The following is an 18041-nucleotide window of genomic DNA, read 5'->3' as shown; positions in this document are numbered from 1 at the left end:
TTTTTTCCAGTAGAATATTACTGTGCTAATTATATTTTCATTCCTTCTATGATAATTCCAACATCTCTGTGACATTGGAATGGTTCTGATGATTATATTTCTCTTTGTGTTTATATCTTGTAATTTTTTGTTGATAGCTGGGCGTGTTGTAATGGGTAACAGGCCTGGAGATGAAGAGGCCTTAACATGATGTTTTATTCTAATCTGTAGAAGTTGGACTGTATTTAGCGATTGTAGTTGTAGTGCCAGAGGCTTCACATTTTTCTACAGTCCTGTGTTGTTCTGCCTTTTATACTTGGTAGCATTATTCTCTACAATCACTTTGCTGAATCCCCTTCTACTGCAATGTGCTGTTATTATATTTGTCTTGTTGATGTGATGATAAAATTTGAGGGAAGACTATTGCCCTATAATATTTTGTGACTATCACGATTCTTCCTTAGGCTCCTCCGTGCATCATCTACTGCCATCCTCCACTGCCTTCTCGGGCCACAGCAGAGAGCTGGACTGGAAGAGGAGCAACTGGGACAGAATCCGGTGCTCTGCCCGGGACTAGAACCTGGGGTGCTGGCGCCGCAGGTGGAGGATTAGCCTAGCTAGCCACAGTGCTGGCCATATCAATTACTTTTTTTTTAGTACAGTTTATGGATTACAATGGCTTCCCCCACCCCCATAACTTCCCTCCCACCCACAACCCTCCCATCTCCCGCTCCCTTTCCCATTCCATTCGCATCAAGATTCATATCAACTACTTTTTAAAAAATTGTGCTATTTTTCATTGCAAAATTTCTCATCCTTTTACTTTCCATTTTGTGTGTGTGTGTGTGTGTGTGTGTCTTTTTACTTGGTGTAGTTTCTTTTAAATGACGTGTAATTAAATGATGACTCCTTCTTAGGTTGCCTGTTAATATTTTTGTTTATTTGCACTTGGCTACTGCTTCTGTAATAGTCTAACCTTTTGCTATATGTGTTGAGTTCATGGAGAAGTCACATAGGTCTCTGGTAATAACAAAGTACCTAGCAGCAATAAGAAAATTACTAGTGACAGAAAAGCCCCTAGCCAGTGACAATCTGCCCCAGATATAAATATATATCTCCAAGATTGTAATCGATATTTCAGCAAGTGTCAGCTAATAGTTGGCCTGCTTGCCCATGCTCCCTTATGGCAGATTTTAAGAAGTCTAACTCCACTCATTCTCGGTTCTGGTGAATTCTCACCATCCATTCTTACATTAAATGCTTCCATGTTTCCCTTTATCTTGTTTTTTCTTTCTTCTTTTGTACTAATCAAATTATTTAATGAATTTATTAACTATTTTCATTGTTGTATTTTACTTTTTCATTACCTTTTCTGTTTTAATTATTAACAGTCTAAGGTTTTTCTGATATCCAATATCATTTAAATAACCCATAATCAACTTTAATTGATCCTTTTGACATATTCCACAATCTTACAACCATTTATCTCCATGTAGCTATTTCATACAATTTTGATATCATCCTGATTTTGTTATAAACCCCACAAGATATTACTGTTGGTACTTTAAACAGCCAATATATTGCATGTGTGGCAAAGCTCAAACTTTCCTTTTGGATGTTTGGTAGTTGAGTCAGTTGAAACAAACTGACAATAGGCAGATTAACTGGAAAACAGGCAACACTTTTATTAATGCACATAGGTGCTCAGGAGCCATAGGGAATATGAAATTCAAAGAGGGAGCAGATGGTTGAGACATACATATCCTGCTCTTAGAGAAGGAAGCAGGGGCCGCAGGACATTTTAGAGGGGTCCCAGTAGTTTTTATAGGTGAGAATTAGTATAGAGAACAGAGGATGGCCTGAGACAAAGTTCCTCTGGGATCCAGGTGTGGGGCTTGATTTTTCAGTCTCTTCCTCTGTGATATGAGTCTGACATACCTTGCCTTTATGTGGGGAACACAACTTCCCTGCATCTACTGGTCCCTGCATACCCACAGTTTGAAGTCCCAAATTGCATATTTTGAGTACTGTTTTCTGAGTCCAAATGTCCTGTGCCCTGTCCAGTGCTGTTTGTTCCTTCTCTCTCTGTTTGATCCCTCCATCTGGCATCATTCCACATAGTTGTAGAATTTCCTTTAGCAATTGTTATAATATATGACTACATTTTACACAGTTTTATATTTATTTATTTTTTTAAGGGAAAGAGTTTATTGATGGGGAAAATCTGACAGGCAGGGGGAAGGGGCAAAGAAGAGAGAAGGAGGGCGGTTGAGAGAGAGAGAAATCAAGAGAGAGCAACAGTTATATATTTATTTACAGGGGGTTAATTCTGATACCACCAATTTTGTCATGGATATTTAGAAATAACAGTTTTATTTATTTATTTTTAGTTTTTATTTATTTGACAGGTAGAGTTATAGACAGTGAGAGAGAGAGACAGAAAGATCTTCCTTCCATCAGTTCATTCCCCAAATGGCTGCTACGGCTGGCGCTGTGCCCATCCGAAGCCAGGAGCCAGGTGCTTCCTCCTGGTCTCCCAGGCGGGTGCAGGGGCCCAAGCACTTGGGCCATCCTTCACTGCCCTCCCAGGCCACAGCAGAGAGCTGGACTGGAAGAGGAGCAACCGGGACTAGAATCTGGTGCCCATATGGGATGCTGGTGCTGCAGGCAGAGGATTAACCAAGTGAGCCACGGTGCCGGCCCCAATAGTTTTATATTTAAAAGTTATAATTTTGTCTTTTTTCCCCTACCTTTGTGAACTTTATTGAGGCATATTTGCATTCTCTAAATTCAACATTTTATTGAGGTTTATTAAGGGGTAGCTGCTTTTATACCTGCTGTTTTGGGCTTCTTTCAATTTACAGTCTTTATAAGAGTTTGTGTGCTGCTGCGAGAAACAATTCTGGGAGTAAGGTGCATTAATAAATTGTATAAAATTCTAAATCTTCCTTTTCTTGGACTTGCTAGTATATGCAGGAGGGTTAATGGTTACCATTTCCTGATCTGCCTCCTCTTTGTGCTAACACACAACAGAAGTTTTCTTCTCCATGTTCAGGAAATACATACTCAGCAAGCAACACAAACTAAAGCCTAGAGTGACCAGCCCTGTTGCTCACTCAGCTCTGTAGGCCACTGCTGTCTCATCTCAGCCACGCTGCCAATCAGATAGTTTTACCCGACACTTTCACAGGTACTCAACCCAAACATTCCAAAGTTACAACTTCATTCTCCCTTAAGTTGCTGCTTCTCTGTTTTAGTGAGCTATATCCAAGCTGCCAAATCATACAAGCTTCTCCATCAACTTTATCTCTTCACAAAGTGGGCCACTATCTGCTGCCTATCCACACTCTCAGTTCTTACTGCTGCTTCCTAAACTTGGATTTTGATGCTTTTTTCTTCCTAATATGCAATTGAAAAGCTCTTTAGTTTATCTCACAGCCCTAAAGCTTATTTTTCTTCAGTCTTGTTTGTATGTTGATACCAGGTGTGTCTCCAAATATAACTGTTACTCGATTACTGATTTGTGTTTCAGTAACTTACCCACATTTGTAAGATTAAGAATCACTTTTCCCATTAAGTATTTCATGATTTGTCTAATTTTTAGGACTCATCTTCATATAAACCCTGTGCTTCTTATATATTGTGACTGCAAGCTTTAGAAAGAAGAGCAAGGTCTGTTTATTATTTATACTCATAGTGAGTAGTAAACAGCAGACATTCAAAGCATTTTTTAGTTTTTGAATGGATAAACAGATGGATTCAGGAAGGAAAATCCTCTCCTTTCTAAAACACGAGGAAATAAAACATAAAAATCCCCATAAAATCTGGGACAAGCATTTGACATATAGTTGAGATGGAGCCTGGTTGAAATGGCCCATGTGAGAGAGCTTCGGTTCCTGCTCCAGTCTGCCTCCTGATTCTGGTTTTCATCGTGAACAGGAGACGACAGGTAATGTCTTAGTGGTTGGATACCGTTCACACACATGTAGGCCACGATTGCATTCCTTGATTTCAGTTTTGATCTGGTTCAGCCTCAGCCATTGTGGACGATTGGAAGTGAACCTGTAGATAAAATCTCTTTCATTTTCTCCTCTCATTCTCTTTCAATCTCTCCCTCCCTCCCTGCCTCTTAAATATATAAGACACAAACAACACAAATTTGAACTGTATAACATTCAAACCAGTAAAATACCAGTACTTGACAGCTTTATGAAGTGGTCAATGTTAGCATCAAAGAGTATCACACAAGAGAGTGTTATATTCCTGTAACTTCTCAATATCTTGATCTGATGCTGGGTACATAAACCTAGAGTTGTGTTAAAAATGTGGAGTACTTATCCACACACACAAACACACACACACACAAATACAAGTAAACCAGGGCAATCAAAATAATACCTGTGGGTTATATTAATTTTGATATTTCTTTGCACTTTTGCAAACTGTTACCATTAGGGCAAACTGAGAAAATAAGCCAGGATCCTCTCTGTGCACTATTTCTTACAAATTCATGTAATTCTATATTATTTCAATAATGTTTTCAATTAAATGAAGACATTGATTTTTATCTTGTATAGCATCATTAAAAGTTGAACTTACTTTCAGTATGGTTTGGCATATTACACATTTTATAGCATTTATAATCTTCCAGCATATTTCCAAGTGAAAACTGAGGTGGACATCTCTAGCACACACTATGCTCAGCACGATGAGCCTTGGTGATGCCACGTTGTTTCCTTACCAGAGAATGAAATCCTTGCTTAGTATATACTAAGTTGATCTTCAGTATATGAAGGTAATTGAAAATGAAACTCGATGAAGGGCGGGATGGGAGAGGGAGTGGGAGAGGGGAGAGCCACGGGAGGGAGGGAGGTTGGGGGGGGGGGAGCCACAACAATACAAAAGCTGCACTTTGTAAATTCACATTTATTAAATAAAAAAAAAAAACTATATAACAAACAAACAAAAGAAACAGAAAAAAAGAACTTAATACTTTACCCTTTAGTATTTTTTATGTTCTACTTAAAACTATTGGTTGAACTCTGTAATTAATACACAATTACTCTTAGGTGTTTAATTAATACTATAACTAGTACTCAAATAGTATTTTACACTTTGTGTTTCTGTGTGGGTGCAAACTGTTGAAATCTTTACTTAATATATGCTAAATTGATCTTCTGTATATAAAGATAATTGAAAATTAATCTTCATGTGAATGGAAAGGAAGAGGGAGTGGGAGAGGGGAGTGTTGTGGATGGGAGGGAAGTTATGGGGGGGAAGCTATTGTAATCCATAAGCTGTACTTTGGAAATTTATGTTCATTAAATAAAATAAAATATAAATATAAAAAAAAAGAAAAGTGTGTTTCCAAAGTCCACTGATCAGTAGCACAAGCATCAAGGCATGATCACTGCATCAGGCTATCCCCTTTCACGGTCTGTCTCCCATTCTTTGCCGTACCCTATACCATACCTTCCTAGTCATATCAAAATCTGAGCCGCAATGAATGCATGAATGATCAGATTACAGTTCCCTTCCTCTTAACCTATACCCATTTATATTTATGAATTTTTATTATTTATTCTATGATTTTAAGCCATCTAAATACAACCATCTCAAATATGCCAAGGAGGATTAGATCTGCCTGTTTAGTAAAGAGGACTAAGCAAAGATGCAATGTTTACAGTCACAGCTGCAGCACATCTTCACTTCTGGATCTCTGATAAAGCAGACTTTTCCACTGTTAAGCTGAACTGGAACTGAGTTGCAACTGAAAGTTGTAATGCTAAGGCTTCCAGAGAAATCATTATATTATTTTATGATTTTATAGAAGTTTGAGACCTTTACAAAACTATGCAAAGTTGAATCCATATGTCATGACTAAGGCAATCTTAGTCAAATATGAAGAAGAATGAGGAAACACATAATAAATGCAAACACATTGTGATTCCCCCAACATGTTCAACAGTAGGAAGTGCTGAGGTTTTGCCAATTTTTACTACTCACCAATTTTACAACTAGGTTTTTGACAAAACTCTATGTCTATAATGAATAGTGCAATTCTTTTTGGTTCAAAGAAGAAATCAAGAAGAAAACTCTGTAGAAACAAACTCTTCAAATAGGGCTTTAATTTGTTTTGCTACTCAGGGTCCTCAGGAAGAGGTTAGTGTTTCAACATTGTCTAAAATATTCTAAAGTTTATGCAAATGCAGCTGCGAAAGTTGTTTCTTTATTTTCTAGGTCATCGTTCTACAAGCTGTATTATTTAGCTCAAAATTAATTTCCAAAATAAGTAACTATGGCTTGCTGGGTTTCAAAATTCTTTGTGTGAAGAATGATTTTTTTTCTGATTTATTTTCTGAGTCCAAAAGTAGAAAAAAATAGATGTCCATCCCAGGGGAGACAATTCTCTTATGAGTTCATAGGGCCCTTGATGAATCTTTAACTTTCTAGTAACTGTGCTAAGTCAGCAAAAGGAGCCCTGGGTCTTCGGTGCTCCAGGGATAATGTGTATCATTTCTTCTAGGTAATCATCATACTCATTAAACTTTGTCCCTCTGTGGTTTGGCAGACTTGTCCTGTGAGCAAATTCCTAGCCAACAATGGATGCAACCTCACTGGATCTGGTTCAGAGATTTCCTTTTCTCAGAATTTCTAGCCTCTTAATTTAAAACATATTTACATTTTATCTGAATGCTCTTTACCTTGAATTCATACAGTTAAAGAGATGTGGTGTATGATTCTTTCAGAATTAATATATGTCTTAGCTATCAGGAAAAGGCATTTTAAAATCACGGAAAAAAAACTAGTCTAAGGCAGCAGAAACCCAAATCATCATTAGTTTTGGAGAAAGAAAATAGTTGTAGCTACACAAGCCTTTTGTGCTAATAGAAGCTTTTGTATCACCTGTGTATGGAGAACATAACTTGGGATTTTGAAGAGCTGAAGCCCCCTAAATCAACATTTCTGGCAATTAAGCTACCACATTAATCTATTTTCTAGTATTGGTTATACATAATTAATCAATGTAAGATCACAATGCTATCTAGAAAGACTATTTAATAAAATATTTTCAACTGAGCTCTGGTTAATATACTTCAAAATTTCCTTATCAAATAGATGCTTAAACTTCTATGTAACTTTCTTCTTCAAATACTTATGAATGCTATTAACTTCCATTTTATTCTCTTGGGTTATAAGCTTTTTTACTATAATGTGAATTTAAAATGTTATCTCAAAAACAAAAACAATGAAAGGTAGAAGGAAGAAGGCTGGGAGGGAGAGAGGAAGGAAATATCATTATGTTTTTAGACTTGTATCTACAAATCAAATTGAATCTGTTAAAATTAATTAATATTACAAATGAAAGAAATTACATTTTTTAAAAATACAGACTTTGTATTTTTCTTCCCAAAAGTAAACACTCCTTTCCTGTCTTACTGTGTCGGTGGAAAACACTGTTGCTGCCCACCTATCTGTTGCCAGGGCTTCCTTTGAACTCTCAGGAGTGCTGCACAACTGGTTCTGTATCTCTCCATCAAGAGATTTCTGAGGTTCACCTTCTTCAGGAATAAGAAAGGATGACTTGTCTTTCTTGGCTTTATTTCACTAAACCCTACAAGAGTCTATGTGATAAATGAGCTGGGACTTCCAACATCATGAAGAATTCTGCACTGATAATCCCTGGCATGTGGAAAAGACACAGCCGAGACCACCACAAATTCTGTGACTTGTGTTGATTTCCTAACCAACACTGTAGAAGGGTAGAGCTCTGGGCGCTGGTGTTTACCACATAGATTCATCACGGGGCCTGTGCTGCCAGTGAGCAGTTTTTCTGACATGAGTATTTTCACAATTATTTGTGCTATACAAAGTCTTTCGCATTTCCATATATTTTAGAATCAGCTTATTAATTTTTATAAAAATCTGCTGGAATTTTGATAAGAAATGCATTGATTCTCTAGAACAATTAGGGGAGAATTGACATCTTAACAATATTATGTCTGATACATGGCTACTGCAAACTTCTTGTTTCTCAACACCGCTGTGTAGTTTCATTGTTCAGATCCAGGACAGTTTGTCAGATTTATCACTATTTACCATTTTGATGCTATTTTAAATGGTAGTTTTGGGCCGGCGCCGCGGCTCACTAGGCTAATCCTCCACCTAGCAGCGCCGGCACACCGGGTTCTAGTCCCGGTTGGGGCGCCGGATTCTGTCCCGGTTGCCCCTCTTCCAGGCCAGCTCTCTGCTGTGGCCAGGGAGTGCAGTGGAGGATGGCCCAGGTGCTTGGGCCCTGCACCCCATGGGAGACCAGGAAAAGCACCTGGCTCCTGGCTCCTGCCATCGGATCAGCGCGGTGCGCCGGCTGCAGCGCGCCAGCCGCGGCGGCCATTGGAGGGTGAACCAACGGCAAAGGAAGACCTTTCTCTCTGTCTCTCTCTCTCACTGTCCACTCTGCCTGTCAAAAAAATAAAAAAAAAAAATTAAATGGTAGTTTTAAAATTTACATTTGTGTTTATGTATTGAAAATTCATAGAAAGACAATTGATTTTTGTATATCCATCTTACATCCTACAACCCAAAGTCATTCATTCTTGTAGCTTTTTCAATTTGTTTGGTATTTATTTCAGAATAGTTAATTTATAGAAAAATAGTCATGTAGTACAAAGAGTTGTCACATATGGTATACCTACCTTCCCCTATGATTACAATCTCATATTATTATGACATATTTATCACAATTGATAATCATAGTTGATAAATCATCATTAAATTGATAATAATAATGATAATTGATAAAAATAATGAACCATACCCAGCATCCTTTGTTTTTTAATTTGAACTTCATCCATCTGGGGGTAATAGATTTCAGCTTTTCTTAGTTCAGTATGATATTGTGCTATATAGACTTTATAATTTTTAGGTCTGTTATTCTATACTTAATTCGTGGAAAGTTTTCTTTTTGTAAATCATAAACAGATGTTGAATTTTATCAAATGCTTTTTCTCCATTTATCGAGATTATCATTTTGTCGTTTATTCTGTTAATGTGATTTTAATATTCATTGATTTGCAAGTGCTGTACCATGATTGCCTGATGTAAATCTCACTTGATTTTGATATATGAAAATTTTCATGCAGTGTTAGACTCAGTTTGGTAATATTTTCTTGAGAAATTTTGGATCAATGTTCATCAAGTATATTGATCTGTAATTTTCCTTTTGCGTTATGTCCTTTTTTTTTTGGACAGGCAGAGTGGACAGTGAGAGAGAGAGACAGAGAGAAAGGTCTTCCTTTGCCATTGGTTCACCCTCCAATGGCCGCTGCAGCCGGAGTGCTGCGGCCGGCGCACCGCGCTGATCTGATGGCAGGAGCCAGGTACTTATCCTGGTCTCCCATGGGGTGCAGGGCCCAAGTACCTGGGCCATCCTCCACTGCACTCTTTGAGATGTGTCATTAGATTGCTTATTTGAGATCTCTTTTTTTAGTGTAAGCACATAATGCTATACAATTCCTTCTTAATACTGCCATTGCTGTATCTCACAGGATTTGGTATGTTGTGTTTTCATTTTTATTTTTCCAAGAAAAAAATTTTTATTCACTTTTTAATTTCTTCAATGACATATTGGTCATTCAGGAGCATGCTGTTCCATTTCTATGTATTTGTAATTTTTCTATTGTTCTTGCTGGTTTCTAATTGTATTCCTTTGTGGTGTAAGAAGATATGTGATGTAATTTTCATTTTTAAAATTTACTGACTTTATTTGTGGCCTAATATATGGTCTATCCTAGAAAATGTTCAGGTACTAATGAGAAGAATGTGTTTTCTGTAACTTTTGGATGAAATGTCTGTAAATGTCTGTTAGGACCATTTGTGATATTGTATGTTTCAACTCTGATGATTCTGTTGATTTTCTTCCTGGATGATCCATCAATTGATGAAAGTAGGATGCTGAAGTCCTCCGCTATTAAATCTGTTGGAATCTCTCTCTCTCTCTCTTAGGTCTAATAATATTTGCTTCATATACCTGGGTGATCTTGTGTTGAGGATATATTTCAGAATTTTTATATTTTGTTGACTTGATTTTCTAGTCAAGACACAGTGTCTTTCTTTGTCTCTTCCAGTTTATGATTTATAATCTATTTATCTTATATATAAGGTATAACTACTTCAGCTGGTTTTTGGTTTTCATTTGTATGATATATCATTCTCCAACCCTTCACTTTCAGTCTATGTATCTGTACCTGTGAAGTGAGTTAGTTGTGGTCAGCATTTCACTGGGTCTTGTTTTTCTATCCATTTAGGCAACCATATCTTTTAACTGGTGACTTTAACCCATTCACATTCAATGTTAATTTTAATAGATAAGAACTAACTCCTGTCATTTTGTTGATTTTTTAGTGATTATATCTGCTCTGTTAGTGAATTTGGCTTCTAGTGTAGGGCTTCCTTCAAGTTTTTTTGTAAGGCTGTACCAGCAGTGATGAATTCTTTCAGTTTTTGCTCTGCTGAGAAATAATTTATTTCTCCTTCATATCTAAAGGGCAGTTTTTCTGGATATAATACTCTTTTTTAAAGATTTATTTATTTATTTGAAAGTCAGAGTTACATAGAGAGAGGAGAGGCAGAGAGAGAGAGAGAGAAGTCCTCTGTCTGCTGGTTCACTCCCCAAATGGCTGCAACAGCAGAAGCTGTGCTGATCTGAAGCCAGCAGCCTGAAGCTTCTTCCTGGTCTCTCATGTGTGAGCAGGGGCCCAAGGACTTGGGCCATCTTCTACTGCTTTCCCAGGCCATAGCTGAGAGCTGGATTGAAAGTGGAGCAACCAGGACTTAACAGGCGCCCATATGGGATGTTGGCACTGTAGATGGCAGCTTTACCCACTAGGATACAGTGTGGGCCCCCAGGATATAATACCCTTGATTGATTTCTTTTTGTCTTTCACAACCCTGACTACATCATGCCACTCTCTTCTGGCTTGTTGAGTTTCTACTGATGTCAGCTGTTAACACAGTTAAGTTTCCCTTTGTGTGTAACTTGAAGGTTTTCTCTCACTCCTTTTATGACTGTCTCCTTGTCTTTAACTTTGGTAATTTTACTGTGATATGCCTTGAAGAGGGTCTTTTTGGTTAAATCTGGTATTTGAATTTTCTTTTTTTCAGTTTATTTGAAAGGGGAGAGGGAGGGAGGGGGAAGAGAGAGAGAGAGAGAGAGAGAGAGAGAGAGAGAGAGATCCTACATTTTGTTTCACTTTTCAAATGCTCCCAACACCTGGGCTGGGCCAGCCTAAAGCCAAGAGCCAGGAACTTAATTTTGTCACCCGTGTATGTGGCAGGGACCCAAGTACTTGAGCCATCATGAGCTGCATTCCAGAGTACACATTGGCAGGAAGCTGGATTGGAAGGGAAGAAACTGGTGCTTGAACAAGGCACTCTAACATAGTGTACAAGGCATCCCAAGTGATATCTTAACTGCTGTACCAAATTCCCACCCCAACTTTTGAATATTAAAAAAAAAAGAAACTCAGTTGGCAAAACAGTGATTATCATGCTCAAAGTGCTGTAGAAAATACAGATTTAAAGAAAACATTAAATTGCTTTGAAGTAGTTGAAAACACAATAGACACAAATTGTACAACACATTCACTTTTAAAAAGTTGTAAACATTTGGTCTGTTATAAAGGCTTTTTCCAAACTGCAAAAAAAAAGTTTGCTGCCAACTTCTTAGGAAAAAATATTTAAGATTCACATTTATTGGGCCAGCGCTGTGGCTCACTAGGGTAATCCTCCACCTGCGGCACCAGCACTCCAGGTTCTAGTCCTGGTTGGGGCTTGGTTCTGTCCCAGTTACTCCTCTTCCAGTTCAGCTCTCTGCTGTGGCCTGGGAAGGCAGTGGAGGATGGCCCAAGTGCTTGGGCCAGGTACCTGCATGGGAGACCAGGAGGAAGCACCTGGCTCCTGGCTTCAGATTGGCATGGCACGCTGGCCGTAGTGGCTATTTGGGGGGTGAACCAACGGAAGGAAGACCTTTCTTCTCTCTGTCTCTCTCGATCACTGTCTAACTCTGCTTGTCAAAGAAAAAAAAGATTCATATTTATTAATAGATAATGCTGGTACTTTTTGCCTTCAGAAGCACTGTTGCTCATGTTGTATTCAAAGCAGTGAGTTACAGAAGAGGCCAAAGTCTCAGGGCTGAATTACGGAGTCTATTTCTGAAAGCCGGCAGCTGCACAGAGGCATATGCTCTCCAAATCACGCAGCCCCGATTGAGCTCAGGGGTAAGCATATAAAGGCAGAAACCAAGTCTTGTCAGAAGTTAATTACAAAGCCAAGCATTTGTTACAGAAGCTGGAGCTAGCAAGGTTACACTTATCTCAGGAGTTCCCAGCAGTTAATGTAAACAAACCTTACAGATAAAATTCTTCTAAGATTAGTTTTTGAGTAGATAGTAGTTGTGCGACTGGTTAGAAAAAAACAGAAGACACTCAAGGACAAAATGTAGTGACTCTGGGCAGGCCACAGCTCACTGGCACCTAACAAGGCAAAAAATGGAGAACACTATTCAAAACTGCAATATTCATTTATTTAGTGGTTTCTATTTAGGTGAACTTTGCAAAGTCTCAAATATGAACAATTACGTTAGCTGAGAATTTCATCATAGAGCAATATATGTTGATTTATATCTGTCTATCCATCTATTGTCATCATCATCTACTGTTTTTGAGAACTATTAAAAGGCTGCTAAAAATGTTAACCATCCAGAAAAATGAAGATGGTTAAGCGATATCTGATGTGTAGAACAAATACTACTGTTAAAATGATAGTTGTAACAATTGAGTGACATTGAAAATATTGTGATTAAATTGTAAATTAAAAGAAAGTATGCAAAACTACATGTGTAGTATGACTGTAACAAATTGAAAATATACCATAAGCATATATTGGAATCACTGGAAAAATACACCATAAAATATCAACATTGGTTGTGTTAAGGTAAATGAAATCTGTATCTTTTCTTTTTGGGATATTTATCCTACAAGTTTATAAACTTGTGATGGTACTTTCATAGTGAATATGTCACATGAGACAATGAGGTTGGGAATAGGAGAGGATATGAGGAAAGAGAGGAAATCCTCTAATTACTCTATTTGCTCCTTCATGCTTCTGGAATCTGGGGATTGAGCCACTGGGGATATTATATTAAAAGAAACCAGGTCTGTCAGTACTCTCTAATTTGAAAACATTATAAATTCAGAGTTTCAGGACCAGATTGATAGCAGGGCTATTTTTTAAAATTTTTTTTAAACTTTTATTTAATGAATATAAATTTCCAAAGTACAGCTTATGGATTACAATGCCCCCCCCATAATTTCCCTCCCCTTTCTCCCTCCTTCTCCCCTTCCATTCACATCAAGATTCATTTTCATTTCTCTTATATACAGGAGATCAATTTAGTATATATTAAGTAAAGGTTTCAACAGTTTGCACCCACATAAAAACACAAAGTGAAAAATACTGTTTGAGTACTAGTTATAGCATTAAATCACAATGTACAGCACATTAAGGACAGAGATCCTACATGAGGAGTAAGTGCACAGTGACTCCTGTTGTTGACTTAACAAATTGACAGTCTTGTTTATGGCATCAGTAATCTCCCTAGGCTCCAGTCATGAGTTGCCAAGGCTATGGAAGCCTTTTGAGCTCACTGACTATTATCATATTTAGACAAGATCATAGTCAAAGTGGAAGTTCTCTCCTCCCTTCAGAGAAAGGTACCTCCTTCTTTGATGACCCGTTCTTTCCGCTGGGATCTCACTCGTGGAGATCTTTCATTTAGGTCATTTTTTTTTTTTTTGCCAGAGTGTCTTGGCTTTCCATACCTGAAATACTCTCATGGACTTTTCAGCTGGATCTGAATGCCCTAAGGGCTGATTCTGAGGCCAGAGTGCTGTTTAGGACATCCACCATTCTATGAGTCTGCTGTGTATCCCGCTTCCCATGTTGGATCGTTCTCTCCCTTTTTTGTTCTATCGGTTAGTATTTTCAGACACTAGTCTTGTTTATGTGATCCCATGGCTATTAGTGTGGATTTATGTCCTGGGTTCAAGAAAGGAAGGTGCGACATCTTTTCTCTATGCTCTGGCACCTTATGCAAGAAGAGTTTTGGTTTTAGGATCATATTCTTCTTGCCAATAACCTTAGAAGACAATTTATTTATCCATGTTAGATGTGTTTTGCATCAGCTGTTAAGTAACGAAATCTTGCCTTCTATTGCCTTCTATCTCCTGTTTGGTTTGTACTGTTCTTCCTTTTCTCTCCCACTGCCCAATTACACTTTCTAGGTACTCTGAGTAATTTCTCCTGCTCATCAAACTGAAGGAAGCGAATCATTGAACTTGAGATAATTTGCACGTATTTCTGAATCCAAAAATTTATTTGTAAGCCACCATGGAGAATGAAATGAAGGAGAGAAGTATTGGTATGTGTATGTGTCTGTGTGTATGTGGGTGGAGAATGGCTTGTAAGGGAAAAGTATGTGTTTAAACACGGTCAGATTTTTCATTGGCCATCCTATTTTGCACTTGGTATACAAAAACTAGAAATTAGTCCCATCCTTCATTTCTTCTTATCAATACGAGGACATCTATTAGTAGGCATAGGGGCATAGATGTGTTCATTCTGCCATTGAAGCTGAAGGATAAATGCAAATATCAGAACGGGTAGTGATAGTAACACTAAAAATAAATACAAAGCTAATAATAACTTTTACAATTTAGAGTTTGGAGAAAACATCTAGTTTACTCTGCTTTGTAGGATAATTCCTTCTTGTGTTTCCTTGAGCGATGGTCCTGTATGGGTTCCACTTGAAGAGCTGGGGAGGAAATTCAGGCGTTTTCAAAAGATTCTCCTTATGATTAGGTGATGCCTCTCAGGTTTTTCCTTCCTGGGATTGATGTCAGATCCTCTGTTGACAGCAAGTTTGGATGGGGATAATGTATTGAGTATTGACTGCAAAACGATTTTGTAAATGTATCTTAAGGTAATTTGTCGAGAGACAAGTTTAGAGCACACCTATGCTCTTCAGCAGTGCAAATTTAGTTACTCAGCTAGAAACAAGAAGGTCCAGATCCAAGAGCTTGTGCTTTTCTAGACTGCAAAATTATCTTTTAATTCTGTCAGCACATATTTACATAACACATTATTTTAAATCAGAAAAAAAGAAAAACTAACATTTTCTTAAATATTTTTCTGCTTTTTCAAATGTTCCAGCTCTGGAAAAGTCTATTTCTATATTCATTGTATCTGCGATATTTTTGTTGTTACTATGTTATCACTCTTTCCTCAATCTAACATGAGGCTTAGCTGTTAAATCAACTTTATTAAATGTTTGCAACCAAGTGCCAAATACTGAGTAAATTATTTTGTATTCATTCTGACAGTTAATTTTGGTAAACACTGAATGTGTCATAAGATGTTATTATCCATTTTTCTTTTGAAGGAGATGAAGTTCAAAGAAGTTTAATAGCTTTAGATACCAGAGGAAGCAAATGGTAGGGTCAGATCAGGTTTGGAAGTCAGTTTTATATTAACAAAAAGTTCTTCAAGAGATAATTCTCTATTTTATTCATCTTTATATTTACAGCAGGCAAATAAAAAATTAATGTTTGCATGATTAAATTGATTACCATAGGCTGAACTTTATGTTCAAATGATGTTTTGGGTTGAAAATGAGTCTTTTTGTCTTCCTGTCTATATTTTTGCTGTGATCTCGATCTGGTGAAACTTTATGAGTGGGTCAGCTTTACATATGACCCAGCTCTACGGATTAATTACAGCAATGGTCTGGAGAGCTCCTGCTTCTTTTCCCTCTTCATTCTTGCCAATAACTACAAGTATCGAGATTTTTATCTATGGCATGTCTTTATTTTTGTAAAAATTGAAATATGCAGGAAATGATAAGAGATAAACAATCTAATAAATGATAGTAGTGTGAATAGATCATCAGTATTTCCTCAGAACAAATGTTGAGGACAGCCGAGGGAAATTACTTATATACAGTAGCAACATACTGAGGACTAGCATAAATGGGGTGCAAATAGATAGAAGGAAAAATTAGGGTTTCAAAAATATAACTAAGAATTATCTAGGTTTAACTAGAACTGATTTAATTAATAAAGGCAGATGGTATTAATGCTATTGGATTTTGCCTTTGTGAAATCTAGCTGAGTAGAAATTATTTGTACTGCAATACAGTGGTTATTTCCATCTCCCATGTAATACTTTCCTCTACACACTATAACTGCCTGTATGTGTGTGAGGACATTATAAATATGAATTACGTGCCTTGCTCATTTAAATGTTGAATAATGGAAAAATATTCTTAAATGTAAAAATACATAAGTGCATGGCACTTATATGCATCTATCTGGGTAGTTGCCTTATTTGCAAATACAATATGACATGGCTGATATTAAAATGAATTGGCCGTGTGGTGATGGAGAAGATGGTTCTGATATATGCCTGTTTCCTTGTTAATGAACAAGATTAGGAGCAACCGCATAAATCTGGTAACAAGGATTAAAGAGTTCTGCCAGCTGGAAAGACCAATTCTGCTTCTTCATGGGTCACATGAAGGCCGAATGCGAGAGATCAGTCAGCACCAGGCCAGATTTCTTACGGGTGTCCTTGCCATTCTGTTGCTTGCAGTCACGACCTTAGACAGTAATCCCTGCATTAGGAAGCTACTCTCGGTTTCTTGTGGATTTAAATTATGATTATTGCTTTTCTTTTCCAGGCTAGCCTGATGCATAAACATGAGGAACCAGAGCTCCGTGACAGAGTTCATCCTGTTGGGAATTCCCAACACTGGAGGGCTGGAGAACCTGCTCTTTGTCCTGTTTCTGGCCTTCTACCTCTTCACCCTACTGGGAAACCTACTCATCTTTTCCACTATTCTTGCTTCCTCCAAACCCCACACCCCCATGTATATCTTCCTGGGGAACTTGTCAGTGTTTGATGTATTTTTCCCTTCAGTGAGTTCCCCTAAAATGATGCTCTACCTAACGGGGCAAAGCCGCACCATCTCCTTCCAAGGCTGTGCCTCCCAGCTTTTCTTTTACCACACCCTGGGTGGCACTGAGTGCTTCCTCTACACGGTGATGGCCTATGACCGCTTTGTGGCCATTTGTCACCCCTGGAGATACCCAGTCATCATGAGCCCCAGGCTGTGTACTGGCCTGACGGTGGGCACTTGGCTGGGGGCTGCCTCCATGGAAGTGTCCTCACCTTCCTCGTCTTTCGGCTGCCCTACTGCGGCCCCTGTGAGGTGCACAGTTTTTTCTGTGTAATTCCGGTGGTGCTGCCCCTGGCCTGTGCAGATGCTGCTCTTGCACAGATAGTGAGTTTTACTAATGTGGATGTTGTGACTCTGACCTGCTTCTTCCTTGTCCTGATTTCCTGCAGTCACATCCTCCTGTCCATACTGAAAATCAGCTCTTCGGCAGGCAGACGCAGAGCCTTTTCCACCTGCAGTGCTCACCTGGTTTCAATCCTCTTGTTCTATGGGCCTGTGATGCTCATCTATCTCCGGCCTGTTTCCAGCCCCTGGCTGGATTCTGTCATTCAGGTGTTAAACAATATTGTCACTCCTTCTCTCAACCCTCTGATTTATACCTTGAGAAATAAGGATGTGAAATTAGCTCTGAAGAAGGTGTTCACTCCAGGGGACCACACTTCTCGTGTAAAGGTTTAGGGACAATTCCTGTCTGAGATCATTTGGGATCCTACAACAGGAGTGTTGCCAAATATTAGCAGAGCAAAATTTCCACTGGGCATTTGTTGGGATTCCTACTGGTCGTGTGAAGGGGCCGGGAGGACTGAGCCACTAATTTATCCCTTCAGAGAAGTTCTTTCATACTAACCCCTCCTTTTCTTTTTCTTTTAATTTTTCAAAACAACACAGCTTTGACTTTCTGTATTTCTGCTTCACATAGTCTATATTTGTTGGATCCTTGTTTGGTCAATTATCATAAAGCTGCAAATTTCTAGAGGCAGTGAGCTGT

The 18041-nt window shown here is 38.2% G+C and overlaps 1 pseudogene; it reads left to right on the top strand.

Annotated features, from left to right (window-relative positions):
* Positions 1-16621: 16621 nt before the first annotated feature.
* Positions 16622-18041, top strand: LOC138846157 (olfactory receptor 10D3-like; annotated as a pseudogene).

This window comes from Oryctolagus cuniculus, chromosome 1 (assembly GCF_051225735.1).
Source record: "Oryctolagus cuniculus isolate XC-2025 breed Fujian yellow rabbit chromosome 1, ASM5122573v1, whole genome shotgun sequence".
NCBI classification, from domain to species: Eukaryota; Metazoa; Chordata; class Mammalia; order Lagomorpha; family Leporidae; genus Oryctolagus; species Oryctolagus cuniculus.
Note: the sequence above shows the minus strand (reverse complement) of the source record. Positions and strands in the feature narration are given on the sequence as shown.